The following is a 21,044-nucleotide window of genomic DNA, read 5'->3' as shown; positions in this document are numbered from 1 at the left end:
AACACAACAATCACACCATCTCACCACAAGTGACCATCTCTTCTTGAATGCTCAAAATATGTCACTCCAAAGACATCATTGCTGGTTAGGGGAGCACAGAAGAGACCAAACTATCATTCATCTTCAAAGCTGAGATTTTTCTCGACAGAACATGTGAAATTTGGGCAGTTTGCTAAATGATAACTCAAAATGGCCTAAACTGAATGGCTTTTTCAGAACCTGACCGTCAGAGATGACAAGGCCCTTTCTTGGTGCAGGTTAAAAAGATAACACTCTTGTGCTTCTTTAAAATGTTAATGCACAGACAAATTGTTCTGACAGACCACTTCAACAATATCCTAACAACTTGACTTGCTTGCTGAATATGCTAAATGTATAAGTAGCCATAAAATGCAGTAATCCAATCACTAAGCTCACTCCACAAGAGAAGATATTCATTTTCTGATTTCACATCCTAGTACACCAAAGCAACAGTCCCTCCAGGTTTCAACTTTAACTCATTTATTCTTCTGCAAGATCTTTCACAACAGAAGTCCCTCGGGATGGCAGTCATTTATGCCAATTGCCTACAAGGCAATTAGCAATATCCCACAGTACTCAATCAATGAAGAAGAGGGTTTCCATAAGACATTTAAGGACAGCTATACCTCCGACGGAGTCTCAAACCTCAGTTAGTACATTTAAGATTCAAAGTGAAAAGAAATGAAAATTTTGAAGAGTCCAAAGCTTTTCTGAGACAGACCATGAGCAGTTAAATGAAAAAATGACTTCAGACTGATACCTGAGAAATAATCAAATAAAAGGCTGAATATGCTGGAACAGGTCTTTTTCAGAAGCATTTTCCTTCTTTTTGCAAGGACTATACTATGGAGGAAAAAAATAATTAATGAATCACTGTTTTTCCTTTATTTTTCTGTTTCTTTTTAATTATCAGTTGCTTCTAAGAAAGAAAGGAACTTATGTAATAGTAATGTCTGTCTATATGAATTGGCTTAGTGCCTCAAAAATTCCAAATCTATTGCTCATTTAAATTGAAATTAACAGAGACCAAGTTCCAGAGTACCCATTTGACAACCTGCAGATCTAAAAGGAGCCAGGCATTATTTGTCTGTAAGTTCTGGAAATATCTGTTTTGGAATCTATGGTGTCAGTACACTTTAACTAATGAAATAATTCATAGGCTGCATCACTGAACTACTCATTCTTTAAAGAAAAGAAAAGCGGAATAATATGATCTTAAATAACAGAAAGCATCTGTTAAACTGCATTTTGGAACAGGCACTTTCTTAAGCATGAAAACTTTCGAGGGCTGGAGTGGCTAGCCAGTGTCACACTACATATTGTTTCAGAATTGTCTATCAAATTATTAGAGGCTCTGTGTCCAAGTGGAGGCCAGTTATAATTGGTGTCCACCAGGAACTTGTATTGGGATTGGTACTCTTTAACATCTTTATAAACAACCTGGATGACTGGGTTGAGTGCAGTCTCAACTGCAGCAAGTTGACACCAAGCTGAGAGGTACAGCTGATGGAACGGAATGAAGGGATCCAGGGGACATGCACAAGCTTGTGAAGTGGGCCCATGTGAGCCTAATGAGATTCAACAAGAACAAATGCCAGGGGCTGCCCTAGGTGAGGGCAATCCCAGGTGTGCATACAGACAGCGAAAAGAATACGTAGGGAGTGGAGAAGGACGAGAGGGTTCCGGTGGATGAAAAGCTGGACATGAGCCAGCAGTACATGCTTGCAGCTCAGAAGACCAACAGTATCCTGAGTTGCACTTAATAAAGGAGTGGCAGCAGGGAGAGGGGAGGATTGTCTCTCTCTACTTTGCCCTTGTGAGGGCCCATCTGCAGTACTGTGTCCAGCTTTGGAGCCGCCAGCACAGGAAAGATGTGGAACTGGAGTGGGTCCAGAGGAGGCCATGAAGATTATCAGAAATGTTGAGAGAGCTGAGCTTGTTCAGTCTAGAGAAGAGAAGGTTCTGGGGAGACCTCATTGCTTATGAACAGGAAGGAGACAGACTTGTTTTCTCTGACAGAGACAGGACAAGGGAGAATGGTTTTAAACTAAAAGAGAGGAGATTTAGATCAGGTGTTAGGAGGAACTTCTTTATTCAGAGGGCAGTGAGGCCCTGGCACAGCTGCCCAGAGAAGCTGTGGTGCCCCATCCCTGGCCAGGTGGGATGGGGCCCTGGGCAGCTGAGCTGGGTTGGGGCTGGGTGGTTTTTGAGGCCCCAAGCCATTCTATTATACCATGATACAATGAAATTGTTGAACTGGAATTAAAAGGAACAAAAGAAGGTAATTTCACAGATTGGAAGAATCAGAAATTCTCAACTTTCAGCTCTATATTAGCTATGCTGCCCAGTGTTGCAGCAGAGTCCCAGACAACTGGAAACTGAAGCATTTCCTGCTCATTCACCTGCTTGCAAACAAAAGAGAGCTATTCCATCACTATAGTGAACTGCATTTTATACGACTCAGTACGTTCCTGTATGTCACTCGTCATTATCCTGTTCAAGACATATTCTTACTGTAGAAGATCAAATTGAAGTTTCTGGATTCTTAAAAAAAAAAAAAAAAGGCTCTCTTTGGACCATCAAATTCACTTACAGTTATGCAGCATTTTCACTATACAGTCAAAATGACCACAGGCACTAAACTGTCAAGGATGACATATCCATTTATCAATCCCCTTCTCTCACCTACCAGTGTTAAGAGGAAAAGAAAGTTCAGTGGAAGTCAAGTTTGCATGGGGAAGGAGGCATGGAAAAGAACAAATGCCAGCATGCCAGATACTTTGCAGATGGACTCATTATTATTCCTCTGGGGCAGGCTGCCAAACATCACAGGCATGGGGTCCTTTCACTGTATGTCATTTTGCACTAAACCAGAGCATTGTTGACATTAAAAGATTTTACATTATTTTCAGGAAGATAACAAATGCAGATCCTGAACATGCAAGGTCATGATCATTAAGGTTACCTGTTGCACATGTGTGAATGGCATATGGAGAACATCTGAAGATTATTCACACAGGAAGCTGCACAGATGAACTGTTAGCAAATAAATCTTTCAGCTAAAAGTGCTGTCCAGCTCTTTTCCAACCAGATGAAAAAACACGCAATAAAAACAGTTGTCTTTATTAAGGCTGTCTAGAATCCAAGACAAAGTATCTGAAAAGTGCAACTTTAGAAGATGAACAGTGGCTAGAACATAAATCCTGATATAAATCTTTACACAAGAAACATTAGGTGGACTATATAAAATGATGTCAAGAAGGTGTACTTCATATCTGTTTCTAGTCTGAGTATCACTGAAGAATGATTTATTGTTTTAACATTCAGCTCTTATTTAAAAAAAAAAAAAAAAAGAAACACAAGTTCCTCAAGATGTTCAATATTCTTTTATCCCAAGCCAAATAATTTAACAAGAGTAAGAGATGGTTAAAGAAGCTACATGTGGGATGAGTAAGGACAAAGAAAAGGAAATTACTTCTGAGAATAATTTATACTTGACTAGTTTGGTAAATAGATCACTGAAAAATGTTAACAGCCTGTGTCCATACTGGATAGTAGCATTATCTCAGGCTCAAAATTTTAGGTAATCACAACCTATGGCTTTTTACCATGGAAGAACTCAGGACCAAGAGTAGTCCATGTGCAGTGAAGAGCATGCAAAAGCCTGGCTTTAGAAAGACAAACTTCAATTGCCGTACCTTTCTGCTAAGGTTTGTGTGGATATTCAGACATTACTGTTTCTGTGCAAGCTATTGCAGCTGTGGTCTGCAAAGAGGTTCAGATTGTCCTCCTTTTCCATTCCCTCTCCACAGCTGCTGATGGCCCCAGGGCTGGCCAGCTGCTCCTGGGGAAAGCCACCAGCCACATTTTGGAAATAAACAGCAGCGGGACACAGGAATGTGCAAGAGCCAGGATCTGGCTGCTTCCTTCCCCCCGGCTGGGACAAGGCCACCAGCACAGGGAACTGTTGTGGTCTGGGGACAGGCACCAGGCACAAGCCTGAAAGGGTCAGCAGGCATGGGGCTATGCAGAGATGCATCAGTGGCTTTCGGTCTGTACCTAGATGGCACCTGTCAGCACTGGGCATCCTTCCCAGGATAGCTGTTGATGGATAGTAGTAATGAAAGTAAATACTATACTTTTTAAGACAAGCGATACAGTTCAGGACTTGATCTAGAAACCATATCCAGACTTCTTCACTCCGTTTTCCTATTTTTAATCAAATAATGTAGTCCTTACTGGACTGTCAGTCTGTTTAATTGTACAGATGAAGGCTAGAGAGCTAAGATGCATGTGTTTAGAGAAAATTATTTCTCAAGCTAGATGTCACTGGCATGTATGAAAGCTCTGTTTTAACAGAATAACTTGGTAAGAAATCTTTACTGAATGTTTAACATAGTCCCCTAATAAGATAACATCACCAGGCATCTGATATCTTTTTTTTTTTTTTCCCCAAGGATATTATATTCATGGATGCAACTGTGAAAACTTTGTGGTTGCTGACAAGTTGCCTGGAACAATCCTGTGGTTGCCTAAATACACCAATTCCCTGGTTCCACTTATGCGGAAATTCTCATTCATAGTTTTACCCTCTCTTGACCGTAGCTTTTGTGCACTTTATTTTCCTATTATCTCAAGCACCAGCCTTCCAGACACTGTATCCAACATTTTGCTAGTGCATAAAAGAGTACAACCACAGGACCCAGACAATTCCTTTGGCTTCCTGTTCATTTAGGATCTATTTCAAATGTGTCTGCCTTCTATAAAAGTCTTTTGCTTTCTTGTTTCAGCTCTCTTCAAAGACCTCCTCTGTTTTTTCCTTCCCCAATTACATGCACGTTCTCTTTTTCCACATACACTTCCACATACATTAGATTCTTTTCCTTCCCAGACACAGCCTCTGTCAACACTGACAAAAATCTTCAGTCTGCAGTTCCCCTTCAGACAGCTTTTCACTGGACTCTTTATGAACATCGCATGTAAAAACATACTCATATTCTTGTTGCTAATAAATTTTGTAATTTGTGAACAAATTTGCTGCTAACACTCCTTCAATACATTTATCTTTGAAATGTCATTTTTATGTAACATTCAACAGCAAATAAAACTGTTATTTCAGATAGCTTCTGTTTCATGATTTAGACTGAACATTTCATTCCTGTAAATTCTCAACAAAGCACTTTGGACAAACTACCACAGGACAGTCTTTAATTTTCAAAGAAAAAAAAAAAACACAAAAAAAGTTGCCATCTCATTTTAACAGTCTATGTAGCACTGAAACATTTCAATGCATTATTTACTAGGTTTTGTCTTCCACTTTCAGCAATCCAGTTCAAAGCACCTATGATTCACTGCATAAGACCTCCCTTCTCACAACAAAGCAAACCCAAAGCACCCTGAGAGAAGAATGGGGAATCCATAAGTGTCTTAGCTCACATTTCATTCGTTCATTTCTTCTACCTTTTATTTTGGCTTTGTAATAGTTAGAATGGATATAGCATTCCTCCATTCTTACTCAAAGGGGAAAACTGAGGACTATAGTGCAAACCAAAAGAGCCTAAATAATTCTATTTAATAAAACCACAGTTAAAGGAGCAAATCACATTCTCTTGAAGTCAATGGCAAGCCTGCCCTAAAGAGCTTTCAGTGACACTACAGGATAACCTGCTGAGGCCATTTTACACAGTGAGAAACATGTTAGGATCAACCATGGGAGCTCTTTTGGAGTTGCTACGGGATAGAATAATTGGAACTGAATCTATAAACCAACATATGCAAGACCAGACCCATTTTCTTGACTAGTCATCTCATTTCTTACTTATTCTCCTCCACTATAGCTAAAATACTACATGTGAAGTCCCTAATGAGATGCTGTCAAGTGATCACATTATGTCTATTTATAGTGGTGGTTGGTTGCTCTACTTCATTGCTTCTGCTCCAGGAGAGCCTGGGTATGACTTAATTTTACTCTGTATACCCTTGATAAAGCCTATGAGTATCTGCGGTTATGAAAACAGTGCTTGTATTTGTGAGCCTTCTATTTAAATAATCTCTGTCCTTTTCTTACTAGCTTATTTGATTTCCACTGCTCCCTGACATTACAGGGTAACAACCTGGATCAGTGTCCCATCTGTGGCCTGTTATACCTGCAGACATATAAGCAAACAGTTATGGAACAGCTGGACATTCAAGATACCTAAACTCAATACTTTATTCTTAAAACTAACAAATAAAAAAAGCATTGCAAACTTAAAAAAACATGTTTACAGTTACGTAGTTTTAGTGCTTAGTCTCACAATTTGTCAAAAGAGAAGAAAAGATATTCCTGGAGAGAAATTCAGCTTGACAGTTGCCTGAGGGCACAGGAGGGATCTCTCTTCTGTAAGTTTGAGTGTGTGCACACATATATGCATGTGGGTGCCCATGTATACACAAAGGTAAATGCGCATAGAGTAGCATAGATTCACTATACTTCTAGCTACGTAACTGAAGCTGAAAAGCAAGGTGCTGTTTATTAAAGAAGAAATACCACCTTGAAGAAATAAAACTGCTACCAACACTAGTGATTGGTAGTAACAAAACACGTTCTTTCCTTGAATGACCAAGTAAACAGCTGTGCACCTTATGCATTAAAAAATCTTTGATAATGAGTCATTTCATATCCAACTTTCCAGTAGTGATTTATATCAATTTCAGTTTTCTCTCACCTCAACTTTGAAGACATCCCAAATCATTAAATTTTTAAATTCATTTATTTTAATGATGAACCAGACTCTTGTTTAAAAAGAGTGCCTGGTTCATTATTAAAATAAACTAATGAAGGCAACTGCCTTAGACACTCTAACAATCAAAAGAAGACCTTTTTAATTTTAATTATTATTTTTTTCAAGATAATTTTTCCTATTAAAATATGTTAATTTACTTTGGTTCCAGGTTATCTGAAACCTTCCTAAAAATGTCTGCTGCTAATTCCAGCCAAAAGCAGTGTAATTTGAAGCTAGAAGAATCAAGACTGCATTTTTATTAACTTGAGCACAAGCTCCTAAATCCCTCAGATTGTTATCCTTTAGGACACATGCTGCATTCTTTAAATCTGTACCTCTTTACAGTATGGGTTTCAAAAGGACAACAGTCTCATGAGCACATATTTGTCATTACAAAAATGGCCTGTTGATAGCATACTCTGATACAGCACCTTTAGTGACAAGGCATCCTATTCAGAGATCTAATTTTTGCAGACATTTGTATGCCAAATTCAGAAAACCTCTATAGTGGTGGGTTTAATTAGGTACTTTGTTATTCTCTGTAATAAAAATTAAAAGAGAGACGGAATTCTTCAGCTTAATTGCCACATCTGTTATTAGGCACTTTACTGTGATTGACTAGAGCGAATGTATCAGAGATTGTGCCAGAAAACAAGCAAACTTTGTAAGTAGAGTTATAAGTTATAGCCCAAGTGGTGTTAGCAGCATCTCTGTTACATCTTCTACTGCTGCTCAGTTAAAATTACAGGAACATTGGCTTTGGTTCAGACATTCATCAGAAAAAAAAAAAAAGGAGAGTTGTGCTTTTTTTTTTTTTTTAATGGAAATACAATGGATTCACAATGGATTCACAATGAAAGAAATGCGATGGTCACCTGAGTGCAGGAATAAATCACCTCTCATTAATTAATGAGATATAAACAATCCATAGAACCAGACAGGTCAGAATTTCACATTCAGTAGTACATAGGCTTTCAAGTTTGCTAACAGATGAGCAGCCAGCTGAGAGAGCAGTAAGAACCAGTGTAGAATTTGCAGAGGGATTGGGCAGTCAGTCACAGTCAAAGAGCTTCTGGGTAGAACAGAGATGACACGGACACTCTCCTTCGATCAGAGTAGAAATTAGGGATGACACGTGAACTAAGTCATTAAACTACTTGCTCCCTCTGAGATCCTGATCAGCCCAACAGCTCAAAGCTTAGCCAAGTGCATTGTACAGGAGTAGCAAACCAGCCTACAACTTCACAGGAGGGGAAAACCAAAGCCAATGTAAGTGCAAGCAATGAGAGGAGACACCCCAGTGCTGAGAGGAAGCTGATGGAAGTATACTGCATGATGCTGACAGCTAACTTTTGATGGCTGAAGACTCAGATTCATGTATAATTATACCTGGTGAAAAATCCATATGCAGCTGGAGCATGACTACTATTGCACTATTTTCACTACAAGCTGAATTCATATTGGATCTAAAATCTATGTGGTTCGAATCTAACAGTCCTGATGTAATAGCAAAATGACTCTGAGCTTACTAAGGCATTCTCCCTCGACTAACTGCTCTTTTTCAACTTTATTCCCTTTTACTAAGTGCACAGAAATAAATGTTGCTATTGTTAGCAAGGAAGATGGACAGACCACCTGTCAAATTGCTTGAAATTACTTCTTTTATTCAATTTCATACATGAAGGAGCAAAGAATTATTTGACCTTCCTTACTGATTTTTCTGTGCCATTCTAGAGACTGAGAAGAAAGGTAGGAATGGATGGAAGAGCAATGAAAACTCTACTGATATCTATTGCATCCAGTCCTCAAAGGCAGAAGGATGCCCTTTTGTTGAAAGCTAAAGCAAAGCTGTCTACCGTGAGCTGGGGCAAAAGATAGGCACTTCGTTCAAACCAATCTATCAGCTGCCTTGGGAACTAATCCATAATAAATCTTTCTTCTCTCTGGAGAGCAGACTGAGATACTCAGATTCACTCCCTCCAGGAGTGACCAGTTTTTGGAAAGAGTATTCCCTGCCTTGTGAGATGAGCCAGGGCAGATGTTCTCTCACTATCTGAAGGTCTTTGTTGTGCTCTCAGAAGCTCAAGGCTGATCCAGATTATAAGATGTTCTAGCAAGTTCCTGAGTGGTTCCCTACCTTGGGAGTCTCTTTGCTCTTATGTGACTCTTGCAAATAGCGCTCAATAGAAGTGCTATCTCCCTTAACCTCTTAAATTTAGCAGAAGATAGGATTTCATTTACTTAAGCACATTTACTTCTAGGAATATGTCAATAAATTATCTCACATACCATACTTTTTTCGGCACAACTCTCTCCAAGAGCTAGAACATTTTTTTTCCAATGCTGCAAGGCTTTTTGTTCATAAGGCTACTATCGAGAGCCACATTATATATGTATTTAGACTACTGTCTAGATTTTGTATTTAATTTCATAATTTTCATAAAATCAACAGCAGAGTGGAAAATAGAAGGGCTTCCTAATGCATGTTGTCAGTGTACCCCTAGGATTCAATGCTTCCAGTTCACTATTTTGCCACATTAAGCTTGCCTTAGCTGTAGCATTGTTATAATCATAAAAGACAGATTTTGGGGTCTTAGACTTTCACAAAGTAATTCCCATATGGAGTCTCATGCCAGTTTTGTTGTTGTTTTTTTTTTTTAAATAAATTTGGATCATGTCAGTAGAAGCAGATAATGCCTTCTTATCTGCCTGTTTTTCCGTTTATTTTTCCCACTGGTATTCCTTTTGTAAACTATCATGAAGAAAAACACACATACATGCCTAAGAAAAAAAGATTCATGTACTAAATTTTAGGTATTTCTCTGGTGACAAGCAATACAACAGAAAGCAAGGTAATTTTTGGAAGTCTAGTAAGAGACTATCACAGGAGAGGAAGAGGAAGCTTCAAGTACATCTTAAGATGCAGCCTCCAGAGATACTTCTGAATGCCAGTAAACATTTTTGGAGTGACTGCAGTGGACTTCTACTTCATTCCAAAAAATTTTTACCAAATAACAAGAGGCAGAAAGCTACATCTTCAATCAATTACATCTTCTACCACTGCCACAGGAGAAAAGGGCATTTCCTTCCTGCATCCCATACTACTTTAGCAAACCAAATCAAACAAAAAACTATTTGCTGAAGTTGATTCACTGTCAAAATAGAAGTCAACTTATAAAAAGGGTGAGGTTTGCATAGAAAGCTTGACAATCTTCAAAGAAAAAAAAATTTTTTTTACTATATCTTAGTGATAACAAGGACACCAAATTGGGATGTTTATTGAAATCACTGCATTTCTGATGTTCACTTACTACCTAGGATGCAATCACTGCATCCTTTGAGGTTCAACTCCTGGCTGTTGTTATACATACATAATGCAAATAGATGTAAACAAGCATCAAGAAAGAACGGAGCACATCTTAAAAGTGCATTAAACTTGCAGAAATCTCTGAAGTGGGTTATAGAGATGGAAAATTCTACAGACAGCAACAGGAGTACTTACAATGAAGAACTATGCCCCTTGCTATGATTTTGGTTTGCTTTGTAACACTTACTGAACCAATCTTTTTACTCAGTAATTTAAAGTGCATTTTTTGTGATTTCACAGTTTAGGGAGCTTGTGCAGAACAAGTGAAATGCGCTTCTATTCACAGCTACCTTATGTCTTAAAGTGTGAAGCTCCACAGCATAGCTGTAGAAGAACATTTACAATACCTAGTGCTCTAGATCCAAAGAGACTCTGAATCACAGGGGGCATTAATGATGCTATGTGTTCTCAGCAGAGGGCATGACTGACTTGTCAATTCATCTTTTCCCTAAAAGAAAAGTTAATAATCTGTTAAGAGACTAGTTGTCTTGGGTGTAGAGACAGCGCTGGACCTCCATATGCTCACACACCCAACAGCGCATTACCCGAGCAAAGCAGGAGGATGTGTTTGCACACCTCACCTCAGCTAGCCCTGCCTCCACTGATTTCACTTGAGCAATGACTTTATCCAATGCAAGTGGGAACATCAGGCCCTCAGCCTCTGCTCTCAGGCCTTTTATTTGAGAAGGGAAAACAAAATTTAAAACACATATGTTAGCAGATAGCATAATTTTTCATGAAATCTACTCCTCAGTTTTAAATGCGCACTTCAGACTCTCTGGCAGACACCCTTCAGTAACAGTTGTTATTTACGATACCAGTCTGGAGGAAAAAGGAAAAAAAAAGAAAAAGATTAAAAGATCGAGTTACTCTTCACTTCCAAACAAGCCTGGCCACAGCTGTACACCAGCTTCTGAGCAACTGCTCTGCAAGCAGACAACGGGGCTTCTGTCTCCCTGCAGGGTTTGCTCGGGTCACCCACCCTCACACACCATGGGCCTGGGCAGTGCCATGGCGTGGCAGGAAGAGCCACGGGTGAAAGGGAGCTCTGGACTCTGGGGAGCAGCGTACAAACAGCCCCCGGTGCTGCCCATGGCGAGGGCATAGGGGCAGAGGGGACTGAATTGATTTTTTTCAGATTTCTCTTGATTGTGGAGGCAGTGAGGGAGGGCTGCCAATGGTGCCAGGCCCAGTGCAGGCAAGGCCCTGCAGGCTGGGCATCACTGATCGGTGCAGCGCCTGTGCAGACCATCCACTCCCAGCTCTGTGGAGAACTCTGTACAGGCTGATCAGGCCAAGGAGGCTGGATTTTGGCTTCTAGTTCTGCTCGTAAACACGGCACTGGGAAACTGTAGAGTTTTTCTTTCCTTCAGTCCATGCCAGGAGGCAACCCCAGGCACAAAGCAACAGCAGCATCAATCTGGCCACAGGTGCCAAGGGCTTCATCGTGGCAGAAGAAACTATTTCTTAATTGGTACTTGGAACAATCATTTCACTAACTGGAATCCACTATGACAACAATGATCATAATAAGAAGTCATCTCTGAAGAGACTGATAATGCCCTCTTATCTGTTTGCTTTTTCATTTCTTCATTTTTATCACTGGTGATCTTGTTTAAACTATGACAAGGAAAAGTACACATACATGCTTAAGAGAATAGCTTGATGTACTAGAAGTTTGATTTATTTACATATTATGTATATTAGTTTATATTAAGAACAAATTTGTATTTTACATATATTATGTAATTTTATATATAAAATATATATATAAATGAAACAATAGTCACCAAGTACAGTAATTTAGAGACTTCCAGTGCAACAGAAAATACCATAAGGATTATTAGAACCTGACAGCTCTTAGCAGAATCATGGCAGTTTATGCTGTGAGAGACAGAGATACTGTATGTGACAGGCAAGAATCATACAGCCCCATTTTAGCATTATGCCATATTCATTTTAATATACGTACTCAAATGTCTTTGTCTTACGCGGCCTCAGAAATAAACACAGTATAGGCTGATGTGATCTAAACACGAAAACATACTTTGGACATGAGTTCATTAGCACAAATCCAAATGTTAGTATTTGGAAACAATTTCCTCTCACTGGGAATAAAGGCCATGTGAGAAGACAGATTTCACACTCAAAGAGGCTGCATGCTTTGCCATCCTTTGTCTAAAGGACAATTTCCTGTTTCATGTGATATGCACTCTTAAGACATCAGCAGTGACGTTATAATTGAAGAGACTTTTATGCACAAAAAAAGTAATTATATGTATAATTAAAATGCACTGCAATATAATAGATTGGCCTATATCCTTTAGTGGCGGCACAGACAGACATCGCAAGCATCATTTCCATAGTGCTTCCAGGAGAGAAGGAAGGCCAGGCTCCTACACAGGCTGGCACACTCTTAAAAGCCTTTTAAAAAATTGTGAAGAACTGATCTTTTTTCTTGAGGACTGTTCAAAAGGGGAAAAAAAAAAGAAGAAAAAAAAAACATATATGTATCTTGTCTAGTGCAGCCTTACTCTCAAAAAACATTTATTCACTTGACTCACTCAGAGATCACTCATTCCAGAAGCCGTCTATTATCAGTGGGAAGGACATCTTAGACCAGCAACTTAGATTCTCTTGAACACAGCTGGGCTGTATTCTCACTATGTGTTTTTCTATTAAAAAGATTTACTAAAATGTATAACATAAATATTGGAGGAAGAAGCTGATCAGGAGTCTAAGTATGCCAACTTTGCTCCATCAAACAAACATTTCCCGGTATTTCACCAGGAGCAATGAGACTGTTCAGTATCCTTCATGCACGCTTTAGTTTAAAGAAAGAAGCAGCAACCACCAGAAAACATCCAAGCAACAGGTCAAAATTAGCTGGGATTTTTACTGACATACAAAATTCAGAGTAAATCATTAAGCTCTCTAATTTTGATCCTCAATCACAAGGAGCTTGGAGAAAAAATAATCTGTGAGCAAAAGTGCTGACTTCACACAGATCCTGCAAGAACTCCTGACAGTCATTGGTATGGAGTGCACAGGGTGAGTGGGGTGACCACACGCTGGATGGATGTTCATTGGTGTAAGTGCAAGCAACAAAATCATCAGTTCCCCAGGCAGTTATTCATTAAAATACAGCTATCAATAAGTCATGTTTTTTGATTTATCATTTGTGCCTCAAACACAAAATACAGTCTAAAAGTTTTCAGCTTACTTCTGCTGACACAAAACTCTTAATACAGGTGTAAGTAGTTTTGCTAATAGCCTCTCCCAACTGAATAGATAAAAAATCCTCTACAGAAATACCTAATGACAGACCACTAAATAAATAAGATGTATTATTTGATGCAACTCTGTTACAAGTTGCAAAAAATGCTTTCTGTTTCTCTTAGCACTTCAAAAGCTTTTCTGAAATGAAATATTCACTAGGAAAGTGGAAACAACGTAGAAATGATGTGTCAGTCCAAGAAAAACAAAACAGCAGAACACAGAATTTCTTTGTATCCTGAATTTCTGTATTCCAAAATTTTATTAGTCATAAATGAGAAACACCTATTTGAAAGTTTCAGGAAATTAAAAATATTGAACTCATAGTGCTTTGGTTTTATACTAGCACCAACACACCAACAAACAGGCAGAGACCACTCCATAAATCACATTTCCCTCAAGATGAATGCCTAAGAGCGAGCGTCCAAGACCAGTTTATTAATAGAGTTCTCAATCAGAACTCAAAACAAAATGGTGACATATGGCAGTACATGGAGAATGAGGCAAAAGTACCTCTGCAAGGCATCATCCCAGCCACTCTGGCTGGCATCAGGTGCAACATTCTGCGTGCTGGAGAAGACAATCCAGCCCTCAGGGCTCTACAGGCAGAACAGTTGTTTTTAAACAAATACATTTCTAATTGAAGAGCTTTCCACTCCAGCTGCTGTATCGTATTTTTTAAGTAGATTTACAATGGCTGAGGCAAGTATGCTGCCTCTGAGGCCAAGACTGTTGCAGCTCACAAGTTGTCAAGGGCATTTCTTCATTTATCAACTATTCTGATTCTTGCCGCTGGTCTTGAATACTTTCAAGAGGATTTTTAAGTCACCAGACAAATGCTTCCCACAAACACACATGAGCATTATTTCACGCATAACATCTAGCAACCACAACATGCATGTGTTGATACAAACTAGAGCAGTACAAAATTTTGCAAACACTTCAGAGGAAACTAAAACTTAATTATGCATGCTCAAAAGCACACTGTAGTAAGCAACTTTGTAGCACAGGGCAAAGGACCTGAAAGATCTGCTTGAGCTCTTGATTTTCTCTGATTCCCACCATGTTTGTTCTCAGTTTTACACTTTTTTTTTTTTTTTTTTTTTTTTTTTGCTGATCCCTGACAGCAACTTAAAAAACAAACAAACAAACAATACACAAACCAGTTATGTCATTTTGTAGTACAGTTTAAACAGACCTTGGCGCACACACACGTACACACACACATACATGTCTTTTTCTTTTTAACATGCAACTGCTTCCAGTATATTCACATTCTCTGGGCTACCAAGCTTAGTTTGACTATTGGCTTTGGGAGGATCTGATGCCAGCCAGCCATGCATAATGGCCTCTTTGTCTAGCTGTCACATGAACAGTGTTGTGTTACAATTATTGTCACTCCAGGCTAAAACTGCAAGGCATGCTTTCACACAAAACGTCCACTTTGGGTCTCTTTTTGGCAGGGCCTCGTGATGAAGACTCTTTCACTCCTGCAGTTAATCAGTTTAGCAATTCTGAAACTTTAAAAATAAGGATTCAAAAGCTCTCATCCAAATCAACTAAAACTTCTACACTTAAAGAAAAGGGCAAGTAACAAAAAACAACCGTGACCTAAATCATTATGCATGAACCAAAACCAGACTCAAGCAGTCAGTAAAAAACAGACTGTCACGGTGCAAAAGGTCTGAATGAGGCCAACAAAGTGAAAACATAGAAATAAGTTTGATTTAGTTCACCTTTGCAGTATGTGAGCTCATATTATACCTTCATGGCAGTGGGATCCCTCTGAAATCCAGTTTAGGAGAGGTGCACACTCACAGCTGCAAACTCCTTCCCTCTGTTCCATCAGCTAACAACCTCATTGTTCCTGGCTGCGTCTGTGACACAAGGCAGATGACCCTGCAGCCCTGATCTTTAGATATGAATTATGAACATGTCTCAACTGCACATCACAACAAGATTGCAGCATATGCCTTCCTCGAGCACATGCTGTCTCCCCGTGTGAAGCCCCAGCATACAGGCTGAGCCAGGACTGAGAAGCTCTCAAATAGCTCCCATACCCAGGGCTAGCACTGCAGCATCGCACAGCCAGTGAACAGTATCACACTGCACAGAGACACTGCAAAGTATGGATAAGGATCTCATCACGAGTTTACCTAAGCCCTTTTGTTAGATGACTGTTTTGTCTGAAATAACTGCCAGAGACAGAGAAAACTCCCAGTCAAAGCTATCTCCACTCTGAATATTTTTTCCTGTACCTTTGAAAAATGCCCGTAAGAAAAAAATTATATCAAAATAATGCTATAAAATAACTCCAAGTAACTTAAGTGATGGTGTTTCTCCATGTTATATAAAACCTCTAGATTCCCTGAAAAATAGATAAGGAAGATTACAGTATAAAAGGAACTTCAAAAGATGCCATGAACATGCCAAATTCATTGAGACTGTACACAGATGTTTTTGTTTTCATTAATGCAAAATCTTCTCACAGGGCTAACACCGAAACATTATGAACGACATCCTCCTTTCTTTGAAGAATTCTGTGCTGCACATATTTGTTTCATACTGTTACAGAATATAGTACTACTCTCTTTGAAGAGGGCTTATGGAATCTACCCCTGAAGGAGATAAGCAGAGCACAGCAATAACTCATAGCATAATGCTTTCAGTGCATGCAAAACTTTAAAAAGCAATGGCTTCTTTCCAAAAGATGTGGGAGCATGCACGGAACAACAAACTACCAGCTTGCTTACTGTTTCCTGTCCAGTTCATTTTTCTTTCCTTTGCAGTCCTTTAAAGCAACAGAACCGCTGATAACTCTGGGTTTCATATTCCCATATTCCCCCGCTATCACTCATAGATGTGTCAGTCACCCTAAACCCATCTTATCCGTCTCTTGTTTTTATTTCTTCCTTCAGATGCCTTGAGTAGGCTTCCCTCTCGGCATTCTCCCTTGCTGTTTCAAGCATAACCTCCCAGAACAGCAATGCCTTTGACAGACACCAGTATGTCAGGTTTGGATCCTGCAGTCACAGGCCTCAACACCTTCACCTGCACCATAAAGCTCCGCTTGTCTTCTTCTCCAGATCAGGCTGACAACATCTTCTGCATCTCTGTAATGTCACAACTCCTGAGCCATTATACAGTCTCCAGCTATTTTACTTACTGCCCCCAATAACTGGTGAATCATCTTTGACATAAGTAAATCACGAAATACTCTGATGCTCAGAACTTATTTTCTGAGCATAAATTTTCTGGATGATTCCTGCAAATGTCCAAATTACAGCTTTCTATCTACACAAAAAATCTCATATATTCTGACATCCACCTGACCACTTTAGCCTCTTCTTGGTGTATCAGAAATCTGACTAATACTTTTTCATACAACTTCAGAAACCTTCTACAATGAATGTTTTCCTATTTCCACATAGGAAAATATTGTACAGCTCACTGAAATGCTTTCTCAATTGCTTCTTGTTCTGAAAACTCATGCCTCTCATGGCTTCTTCCCATAACCATCGATTCTGGCACTAAATAAAATGTTGACCCTTTCTTTGGCATGACCATGGAACCAGCCTTCATTGCTAATGCACTGTTTTTTTCAGATTGGTAGTTTTGAGCTGTCTCCTGTTTGAAGACCTCCACTTAGAAGGAACTGCTACTTGAGAAAACTAGCTTTAATCCCTTTCCACATTTTCTTTATTTTTGTGAATAATAATCTGATAGCTGTTTTCATGATTTCATTGTCCTTCCTTCATTGCTATTGACTTTTGTCTTAGATTTTAGACTGTAAAAGGCAAGATCACTTCTGCTACTGTTTTTGTGTTGTTGTACAGTTCCTACAGTTACTACAGCCATATAACCCATAGCTGTTAGCAGTGCTGGCATTTTCTGCTTTAAACATAATTTTATATTAGGTCTTCATATTCAAGCTTGCATTTCTGTATCTTCAAAAATAATTTGCTAGCCATAGAAGCAGTGATCTTTTGCAGTAGCAGAAAAAGAAAAAATTCAACCCATTCTCTGAGGTCATACAAGTCAATGTCAAATTTAAAATTACACTTTTTAGTTCCCAATCTATATTCTTCCATTGTCTTGTACATTAAAAGGGCTCAGAATTGGTACTTCGTTGCTGACTATGGGTTAATTTCTCTGACAACCAGATACAAAACACAGATAAGACATTAAGAGCTGGCTGTCCATATTTTAATATAAACCTAATGCGTACATCCAAAGGAATGAACCACAAATCCTTACAGAAGCAAAACATCAATTAAAGATCAGACAGTTTGAATGGGTTAATTAACAAGAATGCTGATACAATCAATAATGCTATTCTAGTAAAGGCAATCTCTGCCCAGAATATCCCTCCCACTTTTCTGACAGATGGCTTTAGATCATGCATACCCTTTTCATAAGAAAACATTTGGAATAGCAAGATAGAGATTGTTGTAATAGATGAAAAAATAATGCAGTAACACAGCCTCTATTTACTAGAATGCAGTAGCACAGGTATCATTCATCAAGCAAGGCTCTGCTTAATGGGAACAAGGGTGTGAGAACCTTGACTGTAATATCACTACTCCTCGCCACCCCACACCTGAAGAGTGACTTACACTGGATTTTTAATGGTCTGTACTAGATTCTGTTTTTAATAATAACAATAATACGTTGGATTACATCCAAGGCACAGTATTTTCCACATAAGAATCAACCTACCCTAACCTTGACTAAAATTGTAGCACAGAGGAAGATAATCTGTCCATTTTTTTCCTTCCTCAAATGACACTTACTTTCCCTAATGAGAAGTAGAAGTGCTTAGACAACAACTAGGTAGGTGGAGACATGGTGCAACTGCTGCCAAGTAATCTGAATATAAATTCAAGGGACCTTCACCAGCTGCAGTAAACATACTCCAAACTCCATTAGATGTTAATCAAACTTAAGTACATTAATAAGTACAGTGTGGTTCCTGTGCTCTTTGCATAGCTGAGTTAACTGCTCTTGTTGAAGTGCCTTTACTTTCCTAGGTGCATGCTCCCAAACAGTACAATTCACCCTTTTGTGGAAAACATGGTTATGAAGGCTGCTGGTGGACTGCTCATCTGCCACACTCCTCTGCTAGTCTGCAAGGCAGGAGGCTGCTCACTCAAAACTGAGATCCCTGGGCACCAGAGGACACAACCCAAGCTCCCAGTTGCCTTTCAGGCACTCATGTTAGCCATGCGTGCTGAAGCTTTAGCAGCTAAGGGCAAAACTTAGGGGGCACAGAGGGATAAAACATCATGTCACAAGCGCAGAGGCAGCATGGCTTCAGTATACTGGTGCTGCTTTTGGAGAGTCAAAACTGGTGAACACAGCTTTGCCTCTGGAGAATAAGTGCAACTCTAGTAGGTGACTTCCAAGGATATTAAACAGACATAACCAACTCATTGCAACTCACTGCACACAGGTCATGAGCAGCAAGCAGATGGATTTTTTATTTTATTTTATTTTTAAATGCAAGATAGAGATTTGAACTAGTAAGACATGGGAAACTCATTCCCAGCCCTGTGAACTGCTCATCTCCTACCAGGGATCTCTTTAAACCCATAACACTACACACTAACAAATACATCATCCAAAGAAGTCAAATGCAAAGTTGAGGAGCCTCCACAGCATTATTAATAATCAATATTAACATGATGCAACTGATCTACCTCCTGTGGGAGAGATCTGTATTTAGATTTCTTTGTGTGACAAGGACATACAGTGACTGCAATTGCATTTGCAAGAAAAATTAAATAGATTGTTGAAGATGAGGTTCTGTGTTCTGAAGCTGTGCAGGCACATGAGTTATATGAATAAACAAACTGGAATAAAGGCCTAAGTTGCATTGTTTGTCCAGGTTATTAAAAACTCCCCAGCACACCTGCCCAACTGTGCCCAGGCATTTCTGACATGATATCAGTTCTTGTTTACCACTGCATTTCATCTGCAGGGCTGAAGAGTGGCAACAGATACAGATGATTTTCACCCGTCCAGTCTTCCATTTTCCTAAATTCTGACTCTGGCTTGGCCAGTTTCACCCCACTGCATATCAAGAAGGACACACAGAGTTAATAATGTATGCTTTCCTCTGTTACTGTGCTATTGGGCACAAGTGTCATTTAGGGGTGTTGACAAGAAAACTGGAGCTTGAAGCCAGATTTCAGTTTCAGTCTCCCATCGGACATGCTGCTCAGTCTGAGCATCCAAAGCTCTGCAGCATTGGCCTGTGACTTATCTACTGGGAAATAAATGTCAGTCTTCAGACTTTTCTTTTTCCTTCTAAGTTTCTGGATAAAAACACTTTTCCTAAGTAGAGTCATTATGTTAATCTGCTTTCTAAACTGCTGCTGCCACAGCTCAGTTACAAACCTGAGAAAGTACTAATCCCATCAGCACTAATAGCATATCCAAAACAGAGGCTTTAAATTCTGTATAATCAGAAGCTGGTACCCAGTAAAAACTTCAGAGCTCTAAATGATACTGGGATTACAGTATCCTGCTTTGACTACAGGAAAATACTCAGCGATCGGCTGCAGCATTTAAGCAATTCGTAAGATTACAAATAAGGCTGCACTCCCGGCTCGTTCTAGGAAGAGCAGCTGTTTTGGGGTGGGTATTTTTTTCCCTAATTGATTTGTGCCTATATTTCTAGTTTGAGTCCGTTTCTTAGCTGAAGCAAACAAACAAAAAATGGAAATATTTACACGCTACGGATGCAGCCAAAAGAAAATATGTACAGAACATCACACAACAGAGTTTTTCTGGGCAGCTCGTGCTGAAAGGCATACGCTGGAACGAAGTCAAGCTGTTAAGCAGATGTGCACATTTCCATGTGCAGGTCATGCTTATTTACATATGCAGACAAACACCTCTGTCTCTCAGTAGATGCCAGTCCCTGTACAGGATTGTCAAAAACTTTCCACGAAACTACAATAACCTTTAAAAACAAAACACCACCCTTTCATTCACATAAAGTGTGTGCCCAAATTCTGAGAAGTGTGTTGTTCTCACTGATTCTCACCGCACCCTGAAGCGTCCGCACGGGAGAGACAGAACCCGTCCCCGAGCCCCAGAGCCCCTCCACGACCCGGCTCACCCCACAACGGCAGCGCACGAGGTGCTGCCTGCTCCCCGCGCACAGCCGTGACACCGCGCACCGGAGGCACAGCGGGACGCGCCTCGGCCAGCGTAACGCCCGCACCGCTCAGCACCGCACCTGCGGGATGGCCGGGCCGCCGCTGCCTACCTGTCCGCGGGCGCCCTCCCCGTCCGAGCGGCCGCTGCGTACCGCCGCTCCGCCGCCGAGTCCCCACTGCCGCTGCGCCGGGCGAGGGGCGGTATGTGCGGCGGGGCACAGCCCCTCCCTCCGTCTCTCTTCTTCTCTCTCTCCCTCCCTCCATCCCGCCCTGCCGACGGCTCGGCCCGGTCCGCCCACGGCCCCTCCGCCCGCGCGGGGGGCAGCGTGCTGGCCAGTGCCGAGAGGAAGGACGGAGACGGGTGGGTCGCCACGCTGCTCCCCGATAGCCCCCGTCTGGCCACTCTCAAGCGGAGTAAAACTCAGGGAATTCAGAGGGGGAGAGCTTGGA

The 21,044-nt window shown here is 40.3% G+C and overlaps 1 protein-coding gene across 2 annotated transcripts in view; it reads right to left on the bottom strand.

The window, feature by feature from the left end:
- Positions 1-20,758, bottom strand: part of MEGF10 (multiple EGF like domains 10) — a 96,278-nt gene extending 75,520 nt beyond the window's left edge. For both annotated transcript variants that reach the window (XM_042866268.1, XM_042866269.1), the window contains exon 1: positions 20,705-20,758. The gene's annotated coding sequence lies outside the window, so the exon portion shown is untranslated. The remainder of the gene's footprint in view (positions 1-20,704) is intronic.
- Between the last annotated feature and the right edge of the window lie 286 nt (positions 20,759-21,044).

The sequence above is a fragment of the Lagopus leucura genome, unplaced genomic scaffold, assembly GCF_019238085.1.
Source record: "Lagopus leucura isolate 7727_CA_CO unplaced genomic scaffold, USGS_WTPT01 Super-Scaffold_810, whole genome shotgun sequence".
Classification (NCBI taxonomy): domain Eukaryota; kingdom Metazoa; phylum Chordata; class Aves; order Galliformes; family Phasianidae; genus Lagopus; species Lagopus leucura.
This window is presented reverse-complemented; position numbering and strand designations above follow the sequence as displayed.